The sequence below is a fragment of the Ciconia boyciana genome, chromosome 1, assembly GCF_034638445.1.
Source record: "Ciconia boyciana chromosome 1, ASM3463844v1, whole genome shotgun sequence".
Classification (NCBI taxonomy): domain Eukaryota; kingdom Metazoa; phylum Chordata; class Aves; order Ciconiiformes; family Ciconiidae; genus Ciconia; species Ciconia boyciana.
Window position 1 is genome coordinate 163652933 of NC_132934.1, and position 21319 is coordinate 163674251.

At 38.7% G+C, this 21319-nt stretch overlaps 1 protein-coding gene across 1 annotated transcript in view; it reads right to left on the bottom strand.

Annotated features, from left to right (window-relative positions):
• The window catches only part of GPC6 (glypican 6), a 786710-nt gene that overhangs the window by 675272 nt on the left and 90119 nt on the right, over positions 1-21319 (bottom strand). The gene's annotated exons all lie outside the window — the stretch shown is intronic.

A 21319-nucleotide genomic window follows, 5' to 3' on the forward strand; every position in this document is an offset into this window, starting at 1 on the left:
AGCTGTTGTAGCATCCCTTCCTGAGAAATACTTTACTGAAAACTATAGGAAGATACTAATGTGCAAACAACAGAGATTATTTTGAAGTGCTTCTCCGCAGCTCAGGTAAGCACTGTTAAATTTCTATGTGCTGCTGGCTACTCCAGGAACAGCGTAGAAGACATATCTAATCAGTAAAATTGAAGATTTGATATCAGGAAAACCTGTATTTTGTATTTCTAGCAGTGGACTCACGAGTCTACCACCTTCTCCTTCCTACATACAATATGCTCACCTTAGCAAGGAAGCACTGATATTACATGTTCCCTTAAGCCTTTTTTTTCCCCCTTCCCCTGTATTTCCATTTGGATTATTTTCTCATTTCCACTTCTTGATTAGTTCTCTCCTATATTAAAACCAGCCTTTTAATGAACTATCAGCTTACCTTGGCAATTCTGCAATATTGCACTGAGTACAGCACTTGCGTTTGTACTTCACAAACATCCCGACATTTTTACAGGATTATTAAAAGAATAAACTTTGAAGAATGTTGCATTCAAAGCAGCGATGTCTAAGAAGGAGGACAAAAGACTTACATATACTCATTAGATTGCTTCTTCCAGATTTATTTTAAAAAACTAAAACAACACTAATGTTTTCCAGTTAATGGATTAACAACAAACACATGCAATAGATGAACGATAATCATTTTAAACCACTGGCAATTATTTCTATTTATTTACGGAAGTAGTGTGGATAGGGAGCAGTGACCTGCAGAGGGACACATTAAACACTGCAAGTTTAGAAAAATCCACAGAGGAAGAGTGTTTGTGGGGAGCCGGACTGTGAAAGAATGTTTCACTAAGAAATTATGTTATGCATTTACTCCCATTTGTTAACATGCACCAACCATAACAGTGCAATCACACTTCATTGTTGCCTTTATGTATTTACTAGTGTGCTGAAGGCAAAGTATTTATAAAGCATTTCCATACACACTGCATTAAAAAGTGTGAAAAATCGTATCCTGATATTTCCACTCCAATTCGCCATGTCAAATGAGAAACTGTGGTACAGCCCCGAGACACTGAGCCTGTGCACAATTTCTCATCTGTGAACTTCGGTCTATGTAATCAAGAGCTACACAATTCATTCCTGCACCTGTAACCATCCCTGTGGCCCCGCCAAGAAGTCAATTCCATGTACTGGTCTCAACACGATTACTTTATTGACATTTCTCCGCTGAAAGACTTTTGCAAATACCATCCAATTTTCCATCTCTTTCTAAAAGATAAAAAGATGCACCTTGCATAGCCGACAGGAATTTACACTGATGAGTGCCTATTGTCTTGAATACAAATGCTGCTCACAGTGTTTGCCCAAAGCTAAATGTGTATGTCTCTATAATAACTAACTGCAGTTAGACCACGAAATCATACTTTTATTGGAGGTAAAATATATTTGTGCTGGAGAATACCTTTTGCTTGAACAACCCCCAGGCTAAGATCTTCAAGGCCTCCTAATTACAGAGGATGACACTGAGCTTGAAACCTGTCATTCCAAATAAAACAGCTGGAAAGGGCACGTTATTTCTGCTTGGAGATGATAACAACTATGTTTGGTTATTGCTGCAGGTAATAGGTCCTGCAGGTTGAGATCTGCTTCTGGCAGAGATCTGTAGGTAGTGCAGCTCGCAGAAGGAAACTGGGTTCATTCATGCAGTGGGAGGCAATGCAATGGACTTCACAACCAGAGGACACCTGGCCAAGGCACTAACCAAAGCTTTCTAAGACTTTCTTTCAACTATAGAAGTACGTTCCTATTTAGCTAAACCTCCCAGATAGTGTTGCTTTCTCAAATCACCATATTACATAGCCTATAGTATTTTAGCTATCCACATTCGACAGATTGTTGCTCTTTCTGCTAAAAGTCATATATTGAGGTTAGCAATAAAGCTCACTTTATCATATTACTCACTTTAACAATATGTTTAGAAGATGTGAAATCAATTTATAGCATTTTTTTGAAAACACTGCTAGGGAATAAGGCATTTTCAAATTTCTCTCAGAATCTCTCGGATTTTTGATGATCAAAAGGATGACATTAATTTAAAACTAGTCAAAAAGAAAAGTTGTAGGGCTTCAACTACCATATGCTCACTAAATCATTAATTATATACAGAAAAAAATCATAAAAGTTACTTTAAAAAAGTAAAAAAATCATATTATGATCTCTGTGCTGTATAACACATATGGTTGAAGGGATTAATTTTATCCCATTGGACACTTATGCCAAGAACAAAAGGGTGAAAAAAGATTTTAAAAGGATATGACTAGCAAACAAGATACTTCATTCTTTCAAGTGGTGATGCAAAGCATAACCTTCATGAATAACTTACTGAAAGTACCATCTGCTTCACAGCGTATGCACAATAATATTAAATGTACTCTCATGTAGACATGTATCTTTGTAGTGTTTTTAAGATTGTATTGTACATGTCAGATTAGAAAGCAGCATTACTAGAAATAAAATTTAAGCGCATGTCTAACAACGTCCCTAAAGTAATCTCAATAGCTCCACAAACATGAAAATAAATTGTAGGTACTATAATGTTTTGAGGCCATGTTAGAGGCCTGCTTATCCTCGTCTCTGATGCAAATGTTTACACCAACACTTTGCATTTTGAAATGGCTCCTTGTACTGAACTAAAATTTATAGCAATTCCAGGAAATATATTTTTTTAAATATTCAGAAAATTTGAATATATGCAGATATTGTAAAACTGGACATTTATTTCAGCACAGCTAGAGTGGAATAAAATAAGTTATTTTCTCTATTCTTGTTATTAAATGGTACAGTCCAATGCAGAACTATTTTACTTTTCATTCTAAGTTCTGATTAATTCAACTTAAAGATATCAATCCAGAAGAAAGAAATTATATCTAAAAATCATACAAGAGGGTATGCGTAAAATGCTTTTCAAAAGGATATTCTTGCACGGTGAGGAGGAATTAGGCATAGCAGGAGTGAAAGGGTTAACAAGATTGAAGTACTGAGAGTTTGGGTTATGCCTGAGGGAAGGAGGCTGTGTGTCAGGAGTAGGAATGGATAGCATTGGAGAGAGATAAGGCGAGCACGTGATTTTTTGTTGTGAAGAAAGGAACTGCAAAGTTGCAAAAAGATAGCCAATTGTATTAGCTGAAGGAACGCATGAAGGATGCGTGAACAAGACATATAAACCAATAAGAGTTCTCTCAGTAGCGCATGTACAATTAGAAAGTATATAAGCCATGTCATAGTTCAATAAAGGGTCTTCGATTTATCCCTCGATCGGAGTCCGTGCATCAATCCGCTACAAATGGCGCCCGAACAGGAGACTTGAAGTCTGCGGGACAGAAACTTGAAGTCTACGGGACAGAATCGCGGGAAAGAGCGACCGGTAGCGGAGCCTGGCTGAACGTATAATCAGCGGTTGGAGAGCTGAAAAGTCCGGACAAAGTAATCACCTAGATCAGGTGAGCAGCCAGGGACAATGGGGGCAACAATGTCTGCAGAAGAAAAATTGGTGGTAACTATGTTTAAGAAGATACTAGAAAAGCGCGGCATTAAGTATGATGAGACGCAACTGCGCATGCTGCTCGCCTGGCTTAAAGGCCGAGGTGTAGCTCCAGAATTGACTGAGATATTTGAAATATGTACATGGGAAACAGCTGGAAAGGTTTTATGGGACGCGGCTACTAGGGGGGATTCCAGTGCTATGGGCTTGTTAACGGCATGGCGCTTAGTTACAGACTCATTAAAGCAATTAAAGGCAGATCGCACTGTAACAGCTGCTGCTGCAGCAGCCACTGTAGGAGAAAGACAAAAAGAAGCGGTGGCTGCCACAGCTAACGAACTAGCGCCCACTGCACCTCCCTCGCCCGATTTTCCACCGCCACCGTCACCTATGAATATGGATTTGTCATTTGCAGAGGACCCGTACAAGGAGAAAAACAGAGGGGACTTTGAATGTGTTGAAACAGATTATAATCCAAGGAAACATTGGCAGGAGTTGCGGCAACAAGCCGAAAAAAGTGGCTATCAGGATATTGCTGCTCTCATAGCGTGTCCTGTAATTCGAGATGTTCAGGGGCTGACGCGCAGGGCCGTCCCGCGACCGCAGAGCTGCTGCGCGCTACGCGAAGACTTTTGCCTGTCCCTGCGCCTTTGGAGGAAGAAGAGGAGGAAGCAGCGAGGAGGAGGTGTCGGCATCCCGCTCGATGTGTAAGACTGGCCCTTGAAAAAGCGAATCATGAAGACACCAACAAGCCTGCCCTTGCTAATGACATAGGGACTGCTGACACTGACGACCGTAACAGCAGCGAACCCCATGTCAATGATAACCTAGAACAGTAGCAACATATGGGTGTCTTTAGCGCGAACGCTGAATCAAACTGCTTTTTGTGTATCTAGGGAACAACTGGAACAACCATTCCATACATGTCTTGTAGGATTGCCTATAGATGAGGTAGGGTTAATACAAAAAGAAGCAAGTGGAGTGCTAGCTGCAGGTAAATGTAATTCTACCACCAGTAATGTTAGCACCCGCTTTGCGGATTGAGATAAGTGGGTGGCTTAAATCATTATTAAAAACTGGTTATTGGTTATTGGTATATTTTTATTTATCTTGCTGCTTTTACCCTGTTTATTGTCACGTGTCCAAGGAATGCTGCAGAAAATGGTGTAAAAAACATATGTTGTTGAAAAACAAAAAGGGGGAATTGAGGAGGAATTAGGCATAGCAGGAGTGAAAGGGTTAACAAGATTGAAGTACTGAGAGTTTGGGTTATGCCTGAGGGAAGGAGGCTGTGTGTCAGGAGTAGGAGTGGATAGCACTGGAGAGAGATAAGGCGCACGTGATTTTTTGTAGTGAAGAAAGGAACTGCAAAGTTGCAAAAAGATAGCCAATTGTATTAGCTGAAGGAACGCATGAAGGACGCATGAACAAGACATAAACCAATAAGAGTTCTCTCAGTAGCGCATGTACAAACAATTAGAAAGTATATAAGCCATGTAATAGTTCAATAAAGGGTCTTCGATTTATCCCTCGATCGGAGTCCGTGCATCAATCCGCTACAGCACGGCATTGGGAAAAAATATATTAACATATTTACCAACTCCCAAATATGTAGAAATGCAATAATCACTCAGTTTTGTAAATGGAAATTAGAACTCAAGTAAGTTACCTCACAAGACAATTTCAATGCCGTGTCAGTGCCCCATATCTATACTTTTTCATTTTTTCAGATCATTTGTTTTAGTAGCACTCAATAGTTTTTATGACTACAAGTCAGATGAATTTGGTTTGTCTAGATCCCTGTTTAAAGATTTTCAGTGCTTTAAATGCTTCACCTTTCTTATGGCCACTTATTTATTCTACACTTTATCATTTCAAACAGAAATGATAAGATGGCAGACAATTTTCTCAAAGCGTATCTTCTGGTTTAGGATGGAGATATAGAAATACAAGTAATTTCTAACACTTCAACACTTCTCTGACTCTTTAGTAATTTGATTTTACACTTTTCAGCAAATCTGCAGAAGCAACTGAACTCATTACTTAGATGATTTTTTTATACTTCAAAAACTAAAATTCATTAATGAATGGAAAGAAACAGAGCACTGCTTATGATATCCATGATTAAGGTGGCATGAAGTCTAGAAAGTTTAGACCAAGTACTTTCAGCTAAGAGAGAATTTGAGGTGCATTTTCCAAGAATTCCAGAAAATGGAGGAGAACTCCTGGTATCTTAAAACTTCTCATTATAGTAGTCTGAACATATGGCACAGAAGGAGATTCCACCTAGTCCTACGTCTTATCCTTCGGTTTATAATCAATACAGTCTTCATCCAGTCTGTCTGATTGCTCTAGTTCCTAGAGTCTGCAGAAAGAGCTCCCAAACTAACAGCAAATATGAGTGGATGAGGGTGACTTCTTACTGCACACCTAACTGCTCTTTCCTACCTGCCCTGGCTCCTGCGTACAGACTAAATATGGCACAGCAAGTCAATGGAATTAGCTCCAATGTTTATCAGTCCTCATGATACAGTATACAAAATGTTGATTTCATTTTGAGAAAATGAATTACGGGGGAAAGAAGCCTGAAGTCAGGACTTTTTTGTGTATATATATTTATAATTTTATACACATAATGTTTTACATACGTGTGTACGTTTATGTTTATATAAACATATGACGTCATATATATAGTTGTGTTTGTATAAAATATACATAAACATATACATACATACTAAAATGTTATCGAGAAACAGTAAGTAAGAGGGAAGAAAATTACTCAGTCACGAACAGTGTCCCCTGTCTCTCATAGGAAATGAAGGGACAAGACAAGACAAAGGAAGGAAGGAAGGAAAGTGTCCTGGTTTCGGCTGGGATAAGAGTTAATTTTCTTCCTAGTAGCTGGTATAGTACTGTGTTTTGGATTTAGGATGAGAATAATGTTAATAGCACACTGATGTTTCAGTTGTGGCTAAGCCGTGCTTACACTGGTCAAGGGCTTTTCAGCTTCCCATGCTCTGCCAGATGCACAAGAAGCTGGGAGGGGGCACAGCCAGGACAGCTGACCCCAACTGGCCAAAGGGCTATTCCATACCATATGGCGTCATGGTCAGTATAGAAACTGGAGGGAGTTGGCCAGGGGATAGCCATCGCTACTCAGGGACTGGCTGGCGTTGGTCGGCGGGTAGTGAGCGGTTGTATAACTTGTTTTTACCTGGGTTTTGTTCTTCTCTCGCTCTCTTGTTGTTTTCCTTCTCATTACAATATAATAATAATAATAATAATAATAATAATAATACCAAAATATTGTTAATTATTACTTAATATATTATTATTATTGTTGTTGTTGTTGTTGTTGTTGTTGTTGTTGTTATTATTATTATTATTATTATTATTATTATGATGTTCCAGTTATTAAACTGTTCCTATCTCAACCCACGAGTTTTCTTACTTTTGCTCTTCCAATTCTCTCCCCCATCCCACTGGGGGGAGGGTGAGCGAGTGGCTGTGTAGTACTTAACTGCCGACTGGGGCTAAACCACAATGGAAGGAAGGAAGGAAGGAAGGAAGGAAGGAAGGAAGGAAGGAAGGAAGGAAGGAAGGAAGGAAGGAAGGAAGGAAGGAAGGAAGGAAGGAAGGAAGGAAGGAAGGAAGGAAGGAAGGAAGGAAGGAAGGAAGGAAGGAAGGAAGGAAGGAAATTATCTTTCTTAGCAATAGAGACAGACCTAGTCACTAGAGCATCCACTCTGAGCAGCTCAAGGACAATTTTTAGCACCTGAAACAGATAAAATGCCTTTTAAAACCTCTCAGGCCTGGGACTCTGGGGCAGAAAGCAGAGTATTGTTTAACCTGTTACTTGCCAGGACATTGAAATAACGGAGGAAAGACTTTATCGTTATGTGTAACGGCAGTAAAGTCTTTTGGGTGTAGCTTGTTTGTTTTGGTTTTTTTTAACCTTGAATAGTTCCTCCAAATATATTTTTAAATAAACACATTTTCCCTAGAGGCTGTTAGTGGGGGAAAAAAAAGAAAAAAAAGAAAAAAAAGAAGGCAATATAATCATTTTTGGTGGCTGAAAAATGTGATAGACAACAAGACTTCACCCTTACAGGCTTGCCAAATTTTAAAGCCATCTCTCAGTGCTCCATACATTACTTTGAAGTATGCAGTGCATGATATGGTGCATGTCTTCTACTCTGCTAGTATGCTCATGTAATATATAAAGCAAAGCTGGAGTCTAGAAATTATTGCTAATAACTATTAGCTGAGACTCAGGTTTGGAAATTATCAAATAATCGATCACTTGACTGCCCATGCTGTGAAAGGGTTAGGATGGCTGCTGTCATGGCTTTCACCTGTGCCAGCTAGCATTCTCCTGACCAGCTCCCCAGGAGCATATGTGACCACAGAACTGGGCTGTGATACCCTGGATGTGGTCTTCCTCTGCTGGTGGCATCAGTGCCACAGAATGACCCTCAACGTACGTTTACTAGAGTAGAGAGAGCCTGAGAATTCAGCATCCTTCAAAACCATAGCATTCTTTTAGGGAGTTAAAAACTAGGATTCAGGCTTGCATGGTGAATGCTTGCAAAAATGGGACATGTTGAAACCACTGAAGCGGTGACCGTCCAAGCTGTACGCTCCTCTCTCTGCTGGAAGTTACATGAGGAACAGCAGAAAGGGAAACCTTGCTATGCCACTGCTGTTCACAGCCCTGTGCATTTTCTGAACTGAAAACAACAGTACTTTACATTAGTAAAGCCAAGTGTTAGGTATGGCAGCAAAGGAGAAAACAAAAATCTTTTTTAGTCATCCTGCAAAATGTCTGCTAACATGAGCCGGGGGCCTTAGTATCCTCCTCTAGTTTACCATTTTGGGTTCCAGAGGTTATAAAATATTGTAAAAGGGGCATGAGCAAACATTAAATCACAATTACAGTTTCAGATCATTTTCACCAAGCTGGAAGGCTGCCTGCCTTCAGGAAACTACTTCCAGGTGTGGTAAGACTCTTCACTGGCTTTGGCAGGTTCTCTGATGCCTGTAAGGAGTTTCCTAAGGATTTCAGGATTTCATCAAATTGTAGGTTAGTAGTTTTACAGATTCTGTACACAGTACAGTAAAATAATTGTTTAATATAACTCAAGGAGAAAAAACAATATCATAAATGCAGACTATATCTGCCATGGTGTTCATAACAAAGCTATTTATAAATCAAACATATTCTGTAAATGAAATACAACCAAATATTATCAACTTGCATAAACTAATTTAAAGTGCTGTCTTGCAGCTAACATAAAAATGCCCTGAAACAGGCTGAATATAGTGAAACTACAGAAGGGTTCAATATCACCAAAGAATGAACTTAAGATATATGGAAATAAATGGGCCCAAATTCCATTTTTCTTGTAAGTACAAACATTTACTAGAGGCACTTCAAATAACTTACGTATGTTAGAAATTATCCTTCCTTTGTGACAGCTTCAAGAATTATTTTGCAATGACTGTTACATTAGATTGCGGCACTGATTTTTACTTCTGCTGTTGGTAATGTATTTTTCCAGCTACATAGCCTATTTTGCATTCTAGTGAGTGCAAAATTTGGGAGTCACATTTTTCATGCTCACTTAAAGAAGGTCATGTTAGTCATACAGTAATCTTTAATCCCTAAGGTATCTGCATGCCCCACTACATTTGCTTTCTCCTTACTTCTACTGTTAAGAATTATTTGGATCAGAAATACAGATTCTTAAACTGAAGTTACAGAAAGAGGGTTTTGGTTTTTTTTGTGAAAGAATGAATCCCAGAGCATTTTAAGATTTTCTGCATTAGATTTGTGTCTTTCATTCCGATTCCCTGTTCCACGTTACAACTGGAATTTTGGTCCTTGGCATGTTGAGAGGTATATTTTTCAAACAGATTTACTGTTCAACATGGTGTTTCTCTGCATCACCTAACTTGGAGTGTATATGTGGATATAACTTAGCTAAAGTCAGCCCTTTTTTCCATGACTGAATTAGTATTTCAGGGAGTTAAAACTAAACCAAAGCAAAGCAAAGCAAAGCAAAGCAATCTTCTTCTGACTGCATTAGCCATATTGCTTCTTTGAAGTAGTGGGAGTGAAGTCAAAATTGCAAGCGTATGGCTTGAAAAAATTTTCATAATCAATGTGACTAGGTTTATCAATACCAAAATGAATGTCTGAACTTCACTCAAGTACAGGCATATCTGCTATCAATGACATGGATTAGCACTGTTTCTGTCACATCTTGCTCAAAAGGGATTGAGTGGTTTTATGGACTTACCTTTTTTTAATTTAGCCCACTACAGCCTTCACTGACAGAAGATCCTAAGTAATCCTTAAGATACTAAGTCAGACTGTCAGTAAATCCTGACTTTGGGGGCAACGGACACATATTTTTTATGATAAAGCAAAGACGATGCTAAAATGGCAGACTTCCAAAAGCAGGCATTCACCCCTCCTAGTCTTTACTATATAATACTTTCAATGAACTACATTTAATTTCCCTGTCAAAAAAAAAGATCACCTGCACCAAAATAAGATAGAAGAAAGAATTTGCTGTTGCATGATATTCAAGCGCCATGTGCTCAGAAGGCACTTTAGATGCATTACATAGTAGAATATTATATAGTAGAATACCAAGTCTTGGAAAGCCAGTTGGTTGAAGAAAAAATAATGGGTTTGCTTTTCAAAAAGACACTCAGAAAATCACTTGTGAGAAATGCCACAGCTTAAGTTTTAACAGATTTTTCAAAAATAAAAGTAACTAAAAACCCTAAAAATCTTACAATGACACACTCAAAATCCCTTTAAAAAAAGATGATTCATAGCATTTCAAGACAGGAGCAATATAATGTTCCTTATGTCATGCAACTGTTTAGGGGTTTTATTCTAAGGCCTGGGATTTGAGAAATAGGTTTGAAAGTCCGACACTAAAATATTGATTCTCAGACCAAATCCTTGAAATCTGAGAGGTACTTAGCTGTGTAACCACACAGTTATTAAAGTTCAAAGCTATAAAGCTATAAAAAAAGAACATGTGGTGACAGAATCTTTTCCAGAAAGAATTACTCCTTACTTTCTCACCTTTCACAAAACAAAGGCACAAAATCCTAATCTTTTGTCACCCTTTGAAATCTTGTCATCCCTCCTGCCTTTTTTGATCATGGCAAATAATAGTAAGTAAAAAAGAACAGTACTTTATACAAGGAAATCATGCAAAGAGAAATGTATTAAGTCAAGCATCTGTAAGAGAAAGTTCTGTGTGGCAACAAGAGGTTAGGTAGCATCATAACTGAGGCAGATGTCAGCTTCTACCTGTAGCTGTATTTCCATACAGAAATAACTGAAAGGATTATGTCAGGCTATGCCCCATCATCGAATTTACTGTAATGTGAAATGCAATGTTGCCTAAATCATGGAAGAAAATTAAATGAAGAACTGCTAAAAAAGAAAGACGCAAGACCTATAAATTGTTGGAGTCTGGGCAAGTAGTCAAGGACATCATTGTATGCTCCCTTGATCTCATACTCTTCCTTCAGCATCTTATAGTGGTGGCTCTCAGATGTACAGTGTTATACTACATGTCTCTTTGGATTGATCCAGTGCTATCACTCTTATGTTCTTATTGTAGATAAGGTTATAAATGTATGTATATATATATGTATATATATATTTTTTTAATCTTACTGTATTTAATACTACACTGGACCCTGGAGCTGCAATATTAATATAATGAAAACTAAGACTTGCATAAGCTATTTTCTATTCCTCCTTATAGTGTTAGAATGGAAGTGAGACAAAAGATAAATACACTAATTTCTTTAGACAGAGCATATCTGTCCAAACCCTCAGTCATTTCTGTTTTTCAAAAAAACACAACAGAAACAAGTAATAATCAACCGCCTACATTCCCTGACACCAGCATCTTAAATATTCTCTTACAGTTATCTCTGAGTTCATATTTTTCTCTAATTATACTTTGTCTGGAGTTCCTCTGCTTCAGCATGACTTCTGTACTTGTATTCCATGGACACAGCTTTCCCAGAAAGATTCCCTGTGCTTTTTCTTAGCCAAAAGCAGAACCAAGATTTAATTTTCACCCTCCTATTTTTCAAATACTTCTGACACAAGATTTCTCTTGAAATACAGTCATCTTTCAGCTTCTGAGATCACTCCATTCTGCTTTTATTCCTACTTCTCTAATTTTGCTTTAACATAACACTCTGATATGTTTCAAGAAGTTCTTAACTATTGGCTTAAGTTAATAATGGCTTAAAGAGAACGCTTAATTTTACTGTTCTGCCTGAGAGCTCTTTAGTCTTTCTTTTCTATATGTCTGTGAATAATTCCAGCCTCCTCCTCAGATACAAAACCTAAGACTTATCTCAAGTGGTAGCTCTACTTCCTTATATTCAGGATATATATCCACGTTGCAGAGTCAGCAAACCTGTTAAGAGACACAGCCTTTCATATCCAAATACACAGGCTGTGCATTCCCCAGATTCTGAATCTGTGTCTTCATTGGTACACCATCCTTCTCGCCAACCTTTATAAATGCCGTTTCACCTGCTTATTCACTTCTCTATAATATAACACTCTTCTCTATAACAAGCAAAGAGATATTAAAATAATTGTATGCACTTTACACTAGGGAAGGAAGAGTTTGAAGAGTCCTTTTTCACATATCTCAAAAGTTCCTTTTACAAAGTCCATATATCAATTTGACAGAAGAGCAAGATGCAGCAAAAATGGTCCCAAAACAGACCTTTTTTTTTTTTTTTGGCTTTAGTAATCAATCCATAAAATCCTAAAATACCGTGGAGGGGAAGGGTCCCTGAGAAAACTCTCTGAAAAGATGTACAACATAAAATCTATCACTCCCATTACAGGCAATCAGAATGTTTATAGTCTTCCTTTAAGTATAACTTCATTCCTCTACTTAGAGCATAAAGTGAAAAGTACAGATTGAAGCACTGCTGGAATGTGATTGACTGTCTTCCTAAAATATGCAATTTAAGTACTTGGGCACTTGATGGCATTCATGAGAATTCAAACTAACTTTAAGAATTTAGTGAACTTTTTCCCCCTCAGATCACCAGAAGTGTTATTCCTTCCTTGCTTTTTTCATGTATAAATTTGAAGCAAAGATGTTTCCAACTACTTCTGGGATAGCTCAGTCATTTTCCAGCTTCCCAGGTTATACGGGCATAGCAAAGGCAAAGAGTATCTTCCCAAACTTGTAGTCAGACATGATCTTTGACTGCAGTCTCCATAGGTAATAACCAAATTGTCCTCAGCAAATCCAAATTAAATTCACATCTGCTACTTAGGAACGGGTACATGATAGCATTCCTTGAAAAAAACTGTAGTTTCATTTATAACCTAACTTTTCAAATAGGATAGATATCCTTCCAAAAACATCTATACACGTCTAGGCCCTGTGCTTCTGTAAGACTTTTCCATTCTTCAGATGACTGGGAAAGCCTCATCTTTCTTCAGTCACCTTGATGATGAACCATCTCTTTTTCAATGTCATTGGAGCTTCATTCTTAGGCATTCTTTGGTCACTTGAGTCATTAGAAATACAATTATGTTACTATGCAATCCAGAAAATGATGCTGCGTAGTTGGTTGGAAGAGTATTTTTACAGAACTGTGTTATCACACCTATTTTACCAACTGAGCCATGTTAAATTGAAGCATTAGGTTGATCCAAAAATTCAGTCTAACTAGTTATTGTCACTCAACTCTTAACCATTCTATTAATTAAAATCACACTTTTTTCTATTTTTATGATGTAGCATTTCTGTACCTGCTATTCAACATCTTTGAAGCCATCTGCCTTCCTTATATTGACACACATTTTTATACTGTGTCTTGTACATGGAACAATAATGAAAGAAAATGAGATCTACCTCAGCATGCTTATTAGAAGTCTGGAGAAAATAATAATAATAATAATAATAATAATAATAATAAACAACACAAAACCCACAATGGAAATAATACTGGATCTAACACTCTTGTACCATTTACAGAAGAATTAATTCCAGCAACATAGTTAAGACGTAACTTTTAAAAAGCTTTTTATCACAAGATTTCAAGGTACAGATCCATCACAGAGAAACAATGAACATAATTTTAAAGTAGACTTCGGTTCCCAAAACTTTCTGATATATTTAAGTAGCATAATATAATATTCTTGACTTATGACCAGACATAAGTATCAGTTACCATCTGCTCATTACAAAGATTCAGAATCATATATAAGGTCATTAATGAGAGTCTCTTGGCCAACAAAATTTTTTTAAAGGATAGGAACCAGATGGAAAATTTGAGAAAATTTCATCCCTAGTAAATTTAAGGGTCATCTTCTCAAAAACTCTACTTAAAAGTAGTCTTCATTTTCAGAGTCTGAGGGCATACAAAATCTCATTTTTCCTTGGTAGAACTTTTATCCTACTGAAAATAATATTAATCTGAGGGTAATTCTGTCAACACAAACAGTAAAGTAATTAATTAGAATTTTATGCCTTACTGGCTGGAATGCAGCGTTTCCCATATAACAGATAATGAAAGAATAATTACAGATGGCAGAATTTACCCAGCTACAGGACTGACTGGCGGGGGGCACTGGGTGGGAAATACAGGGCTGCACAATGCACTACATGGATGCTCCTGTTTTACCCGGCTGGCAGAGAAAAAGGCAAAAAGGAAAGAAGGGACAGTAGAAAGAAAAGATGCTGTAATCTCTTTCACTCTCCAGCTGAATCTTACTGTATTTAGTGCTATCATTCAGCATTAGTCTCCCTCATCTGTCTTGTTGAGACCTTTTTTTCACGCTCTTACTGCTTAAGTGAAGCTATGGCTTTATTTCGTGTCTAAACATTTGTGACACCTTTAGACTGAATTATGGTTATTCTCATTAGCACTATGGAAAGCGCAATATGTTGTGGTGACCTGCACCTCAGTGTTATGAACCTTACAGCTTTCTCGTAGGTTTTAGATTCATTACTAGCTTATGGGATTCAGAAGTGGTATAGTTAGAAAAAATATGGCGGAGATCGACAAGGATATAAATTCCTTGTCCTCTCAAAGTGGTTAGTTACCACTGTGTCTAGGAACAGTCATGACTCAGTAATGACTACATACATTATTCCCTATACATGTTTGCATCAAATGTATTCTTAGCATATAGACTGATACAAGACGTAAGTGGATGTTTGTTAGATGGAGACGCTTTTCAGCAGGTCACCGGATAGGAGGGCAGTGTGACACCCCACCTTATTCACTCAGAGGTGACTGTCAAATGCAGGAATTGATACCTGACCCGTCAAAGTTGTCTTTGCTCCCTTAAGAAAATGTCTATTTCAGTTGGAAGAACAGTAAAACTAAGTCCTAACAAAAGTAGAAGTTAATAAGGCAGAAAGAACTGAAGGAGAACAAGTAAATCTATCCAAAGTCCTACTGACATTCAAGAAAAGAGATTAGTTCTAAAGCTAACACTCCCGCCAAGAAGCAGTTCTTTCCCAAAATGAACCTGAACGGCATGTAGAAAATATAATTCTCTATGTAATGCATACAGACATAGAGACACCTTTCAGTTTTAATCTTGATGTCAGAAAATAAAGCATTTTTTTCTTTCACTTATTGATCAGTTTTTAGAAACATTTACGACATGCAAAATAGAATGGTAACTTTTTTTTTTCCATTTTTATTTTCAACAGATTTGAGCTAGGGGTGATTGCCAGGATTTTTCATCCAGGACTGCTTAGCAGATTTATAAGTGGGTATTGCAACATGCTAACAAGCGCTTTATCTCCTCGGCACAATTTCCAGAATATCCAAAGCGCAACAAACCATTCTCTCCTTAGAAAATACCTGGATCAGCTTCAGAGCTTGCCATGATAGGGTTGAGGGATGAAGACGTGTCTTTCAGTGACACAACTTTGCACTGGGGAATCTAAACCATTCCCAAGGAGCTGGTTTTAGATCTCTTTCTTGACAGATGGATAAAGATCTGCTCACTGCATTTCTATGATCATGGGTTTAATGAACATATCCAGTAGTTCTGACTGGCTAATTCTGACACCACCTACATTTAAGAAACAAAGTGAATCATGCAAAGGATTCGACACACCAACTTCTAGTGCAGATGTAGCACATCTGTCAGAACAAATGTGACCTACCTAGAAAATACCAGAAAACGGACAGTTCTGAGAGACTGCATGAGTAAAAGAAGAGTGGACAACAGGCAGAAGAGGCATGAAGAATATTTTGTTATATTATGTAGTATGTGAATCTGTTGATAATCATGGAAGACGCAGTGCATTTATGGTAGGTATGGAGTGCCTGGAAAGCAGAAGGTTTGGGGAGGAAAGCTGAAAAGGTATGAAGCAAAAGTCCATTTTGCTAAAGGTCAATAAAATGACTCCCACTGAGTTTAATAGGCTTTGGACTAAGCAGTTTTCCAAGACAAAGGACAACTTATTTTTGTGCTTGAAATAAGATTATATATTTGTTGGCATGTTTAGTGAACTGATAGTATTGTGAATTCATTTCCACAAATCCCTAGAAAAAAGCATGAATCTCGCAATACAAAATACTGCCTTTTCATATTTTATAAATGAGACACAATTTAACCCTTAGTTAACATATTTGTAAGCAGCTCCTATGTGATCACTGATTTTTTATGTAAAATTGTTTACCTGTGCTGTAGGAAGTCTGCAGAAACTGAACTTTTCTAGCAGTAGCAGCAAACGCAAGCCAATAATTTACCAACGACTGTCAATAACACTTAATCATCATTTATATACTACTGCAATATTTCATTAACACAAAATGCTATAACTGCTTCAAATGTCTGACCTTGAAGATACTTGATGTGAATTTCTGTTTTTAGACAGCAAAATCAGAAGCCCAGTAGTCACACAGTTCCACCAAGGATTTCCAGCATGATCATTGCTCAAAATCATATTCATGTTAATAAATTATACTTCTACTATCACAGCTAAACTGCAGACTATATGAAGGGCAAAAATCTGCTTGAGAACTGAAAGCTGCAGATTTCCAGATAGCAACAAAACACAATCCTTACATGAAAATGAACAGAAAAGCAGCAGAGGTTTTGTGGCTTATTAGTGCAACCCCATTTCTAGATGCAATGCAAGAAGATAGCATGCTCCTTAACAGCACTAAACTCAAACTGTCAGCGCAAGGCTGGCCCTTAAACTTCTCCCCACAACCTGTTTGAAAGCCTGGACATTTACCTATGAGTTTCCATTCAGTATTTCCAGAGGAAGAGAGAGGATCAGAATTTTTGTTTGTCCTGGCAAGGTTTGCATAGGGTGGCAAGAATTCAGAGGGCAATTAAAAGAAGAGACTGCATTTATAAAGCTTCAAAAAGTGTCAAGTATTAGAAAACACAAGCCCTTATTAGAAAAAGCTACTGCATCTTTTTGGTGTGTCATCACAGACTATACAGTTTATAAGTCCTAATTCAACTCCCCACAGTAAAAGTTTCCCTCAAAATTGGATTCAAAGCCTGAAAATTAATGTCAGCATTTTAAAGAGATTCAGCTCTCACGCAGGCAGATCCTGTGAAACTGGAAGTCAAAACAGGAAACCAAATTCCAGACACAATCCTGAGATATTGATTAGGATGCATTTTTACAAACAGACTCTGAAATAAATCCTCTTCCTTCCTAGCAGACCTCAGCATTACCTTGGTTAACATTAAATTGTGCATACATTTTCTTGTAATCACACTTAAATTATTTCTCCAAAAGAGACTGAATGACTGAAGCAGGAAAATAAATGTATATTGTAGATTTCAGTTATCTGCTTCCAAATCATAGGATCATTTCCCTCTCTTCAGCCAACTATGCTGTTTATAGTTTAATGCATAAAACAGCATAAATCACAGACTGACCACAAAGTACTTGAAACTGCAAAGGGCTTTTTTTCATTTGTTTTTTTAAAGTAATGAAGTTTCACCTGCATGCAGCCAAAAGCAATCTAACAAGGATTTCTTAAGCAATTAGCATAGCAGCCTTTAATAAAGAGATTCAGTCCAGTTCTCAGAAGACAGAGCCCCTATGTTTGTCCCTGTTCCCCACACTTTTGAGATTGTTATTTGATCTGGATTCGGACTCCCTAGCATTACTCTTTTGCTAGGGCCACCCTCAGATTTCCAGCAAATCCTTTCCTTTTGCGGCCAGCAAGCTGTTTGATTTTATTTCTGCAGCTATTCAGAAAGATCATGTGAGATCTTGAACAAAAGAAATCTGACGATAATTTTATGAATGCAATACAAACTCTAAGAAAGCATCCCTGCTGTTCTGGAAAGGCTTTAATGTATTGGTGCAGGAAGATAAGGTGAGAAATGTTCCAGAGACTTTACGCAAACTTCACAAAAAAACAAAAAAAGCCCCCATGTGCAAATATCTTCACTGATACTAACACCCATTTGCTGTTCCTTTACAGCAGATGCAATCTTTAATGAAAATGCTTCTGTTTAGCACTGAGAATCTTCTCCAAAAATTAAAATCTGCTCAAAGTAAGTGTAAATGCTTATAAGTCCAATTCAGAACTTACAACAAACTAGACTCCAAAACTTCCGAGTATGGATAAACATATTTTGGAGCAGAAGTACAATTACATGATTATGAAGAAAAAGATTCCTGCTTCCAAACTGTTTTATGGTACTTTGTATATAAATGTTTTCTGCATTTTTTTTAAATAGTCATGAGGACCAGATGACAAAAACGTTGTTCTCATCCCCAGTGGTATGCAAACTTATTACAGTATACTAACCTTTTACATTCTATCTGCCTGATGTACCCATAGGCACTATTTTTGATCATTTGGTTTGGGACATTTTTCATTTACACATTCAAAATAAGGTATCTCAGGTAAAAGGTTATAAATAAACTAACAAAAATGTATTTTATTTCCAAAACCAAATGTCCTGGTTTCAGCTGGGATAGAGTTAATTTTCTTCCTAGTAGCTGGTATAGTGCTGTGCTTTGGATTTTAAGATGAGAATAATATTGATAACACGCTGATGTTTTGGCTGTCGCTATGCGGTATTTACATTGGTCAAGGACTTTTTTTTCCTTCAGCTTCCCATGCTCTGCCAGGTGCCCAAGAAATGGGAGGGGGCACAGCCAGGACAGTTGATCCAAACTGACCAAAGGGCTATTCCATACCATATGATGTCATGCCCAGTATATAAACTGGGGGAGTTGGCCGGGGGGTTGCAATCGCTGCTCGGGGACTGGCTGGGCGTCGGTCGGCGGGTGGTGAGCGGTTGTATAATTTTTATTTTTTTTTCTTTTTTCCCCTCCCTTGGGTTTTGTTCCTCTCTCTCTCTCTCTCGTTGTTTTCCTTCTCATTATAATTCATTATTATTATTATTATTATTATTATTATTATTATTATTATTTTGTTCCAATTATTAAACTGTTCTTACCTCAACCCACGAGTTTTCTTACTTTTGCTCTTCTGATTCTCTCCCCCATCCCACCGGGGGGGAAGTGAGCGAGCGGCTGCGTGGTGCTTAGCTGCCGGCTGGGGCTAAACCACAACAGTCCTTTTTGGCGCCCAACGTGGGGCACAAAGGGTTTGAGATAATAACAGATTAACCAGAGCGTATTAAGGAATTCAGATCTGTTAGTAGTTGTGGGACGTGATATTGATCCATCTGTTCCTAGCATTGGTTTACCTGATCTGCACCATGCTCATTTTTTTGCTGTACATGTTAAAGATCGGTGTTGGTTTTTGCAGTTTGCTGTGCTCTGCTTTAATTGGTGATGTTTTGTCTGTGAGATTTGTTATTAAAACACTGTCCTTGGGTTTACTTTGGTATCTAAGTGCTGTACTGAAACCGTTATTGTATGTTGGGTATCATCTTATGGAGACAATTCGCAATTATACCTCTTCCTCTGAGAGGTTTTTTATGGAGGAAATGCAGAATTGTACCTTCACTACTTTCTTCTACAATGCTTCCTCCTTCATTACAATAACTTTTCAGTATTTTGAACAACCTTGGGTAGTTAAGATACTTCTATTGGTATTGCTTGGGAATATTGTTTCGATCTTGTCCAAGGTTAGTAAGCAATTTAAGAATATAATTCAGAGATCTGCCCCAAGGCTGGATAGTTATGAGTGGCAGGGTGTGTGGGATAGCATGGGCAAATGCCTAGGACGGTGGGCACCTCCAGTGTTTTGGAACTTCACCCCTGAACAAGTGCAGAAACCTGAAAAACTAGTAGACTATTTGGAAAAAGTATGCTGTCACCCTGGCAATTCTAGGGAGACACAAATCACTGCAGTGTGCTGGGGTCTGGCCCATGCCTACCGAGCCCTGTTCAACACTATTCAGAACCCTCAAGGATCTGGTGACAAAATGACAGGCACTGCGGCTGTTCCGATTACCCCTGCGACAGGCACTGTGGCTGTTCCAATTACGCCTACGACAGGCACTGCAGCTGTTCCGATTCCCCCTGCGACAGGCACTGCGGCTGTTCCGATTACCCCTGCGACAGGCACTGGGGCTGCTCCAGCCCCGCCTGCAACAGGCACTGCAGCTGCAGCTGCTCCGGACAACTCTGTTACAAGCACTGCGGTTCAAACAGGGAACGAACCCGTGTCAGTATCAGTCGCCCCTATACATAAAAAGAAATCCTGGAAGCGAAAGTCAGCTCGTTTAGAAAGGGAAGATGAAAGAGCAGGGCCATCACAGGGAGAGGAAGAGGAAGAGGAAGAGGAAGAACTCGTAAATGAGACAGAAACCACCCGATCCCTATCCCTGAGTGAGCTGTGAGATATGCGAAAATATTTCAGCCGTCATCCAGGGGAGCACATTGTCACCTGGCTGCTCCGATGCTGGGATAGCGGGGCCAGTAGCCTGGAATTGGAGGGTAAGGAAGCCAAGCAGCTGGGATCTATTTCTAGGGAAGGGGGCATGAACAAAGCGATTGGAAAAGGGGAACCAGCCCACAGCCTCTGGAGGCGACTCCTGTCAGCTATAAAAGAAAGATATCCCTTCAAGGAAGATGTTGTATATCGCCCCGGGAAATGGACCACCATGGAAAAAGGTATCCAGTACCTGAGGGAATTAGCTGTGCTGGAAGTGATTTATGGTGACCTGGACGACGTGCGGTCACCCACAGATCCAGATGAGGTCCAGTGCACAAGACCTATGTGGCGGAAGTTGGTACGAAACGCACCACCGTCGTGTGCCAACTCATTGGCAATACTGACCTGGAAAGATGGAAATGGTCCAACAGTGAATGAAGCTGCTAGTAACCTCCGGGAATATGAAGAAAGTATCTCTTCCTCCCTTGTCTCAGCTGTGGAGAAACTGTCCCAGGAGTTCCAATGGTTCAAAGAAGATATGTCCTACTCCCCACCTATATGGACCAGTGTCTCAGCTATTAGGAGTCAGCGTTCTTCTGCTCAAGAGAGAGGATATAGAGGGTACACACCACGGGGCACCCTATGGTTTTACTTGCATGACCACAGAGAGGACATGAGGAAGTGGGATGGAAAACCTACCTCATCCCTAGAGGCACGGGTACGTGAGTTGCAAGGAAAAACAATCACACAAGGGGGTTCTTCCAGGAAAATTGCTGCTCCGGTTTCCAGTGGACAGTTCCCCAGGCAGAGTAAAAGGGCTGATCTTACTTCTGATTTTAATGAAGAAACTCCTGACTCGTATATACAAGAAATGGGTAATGAATATTATGACCAGGATTAGGG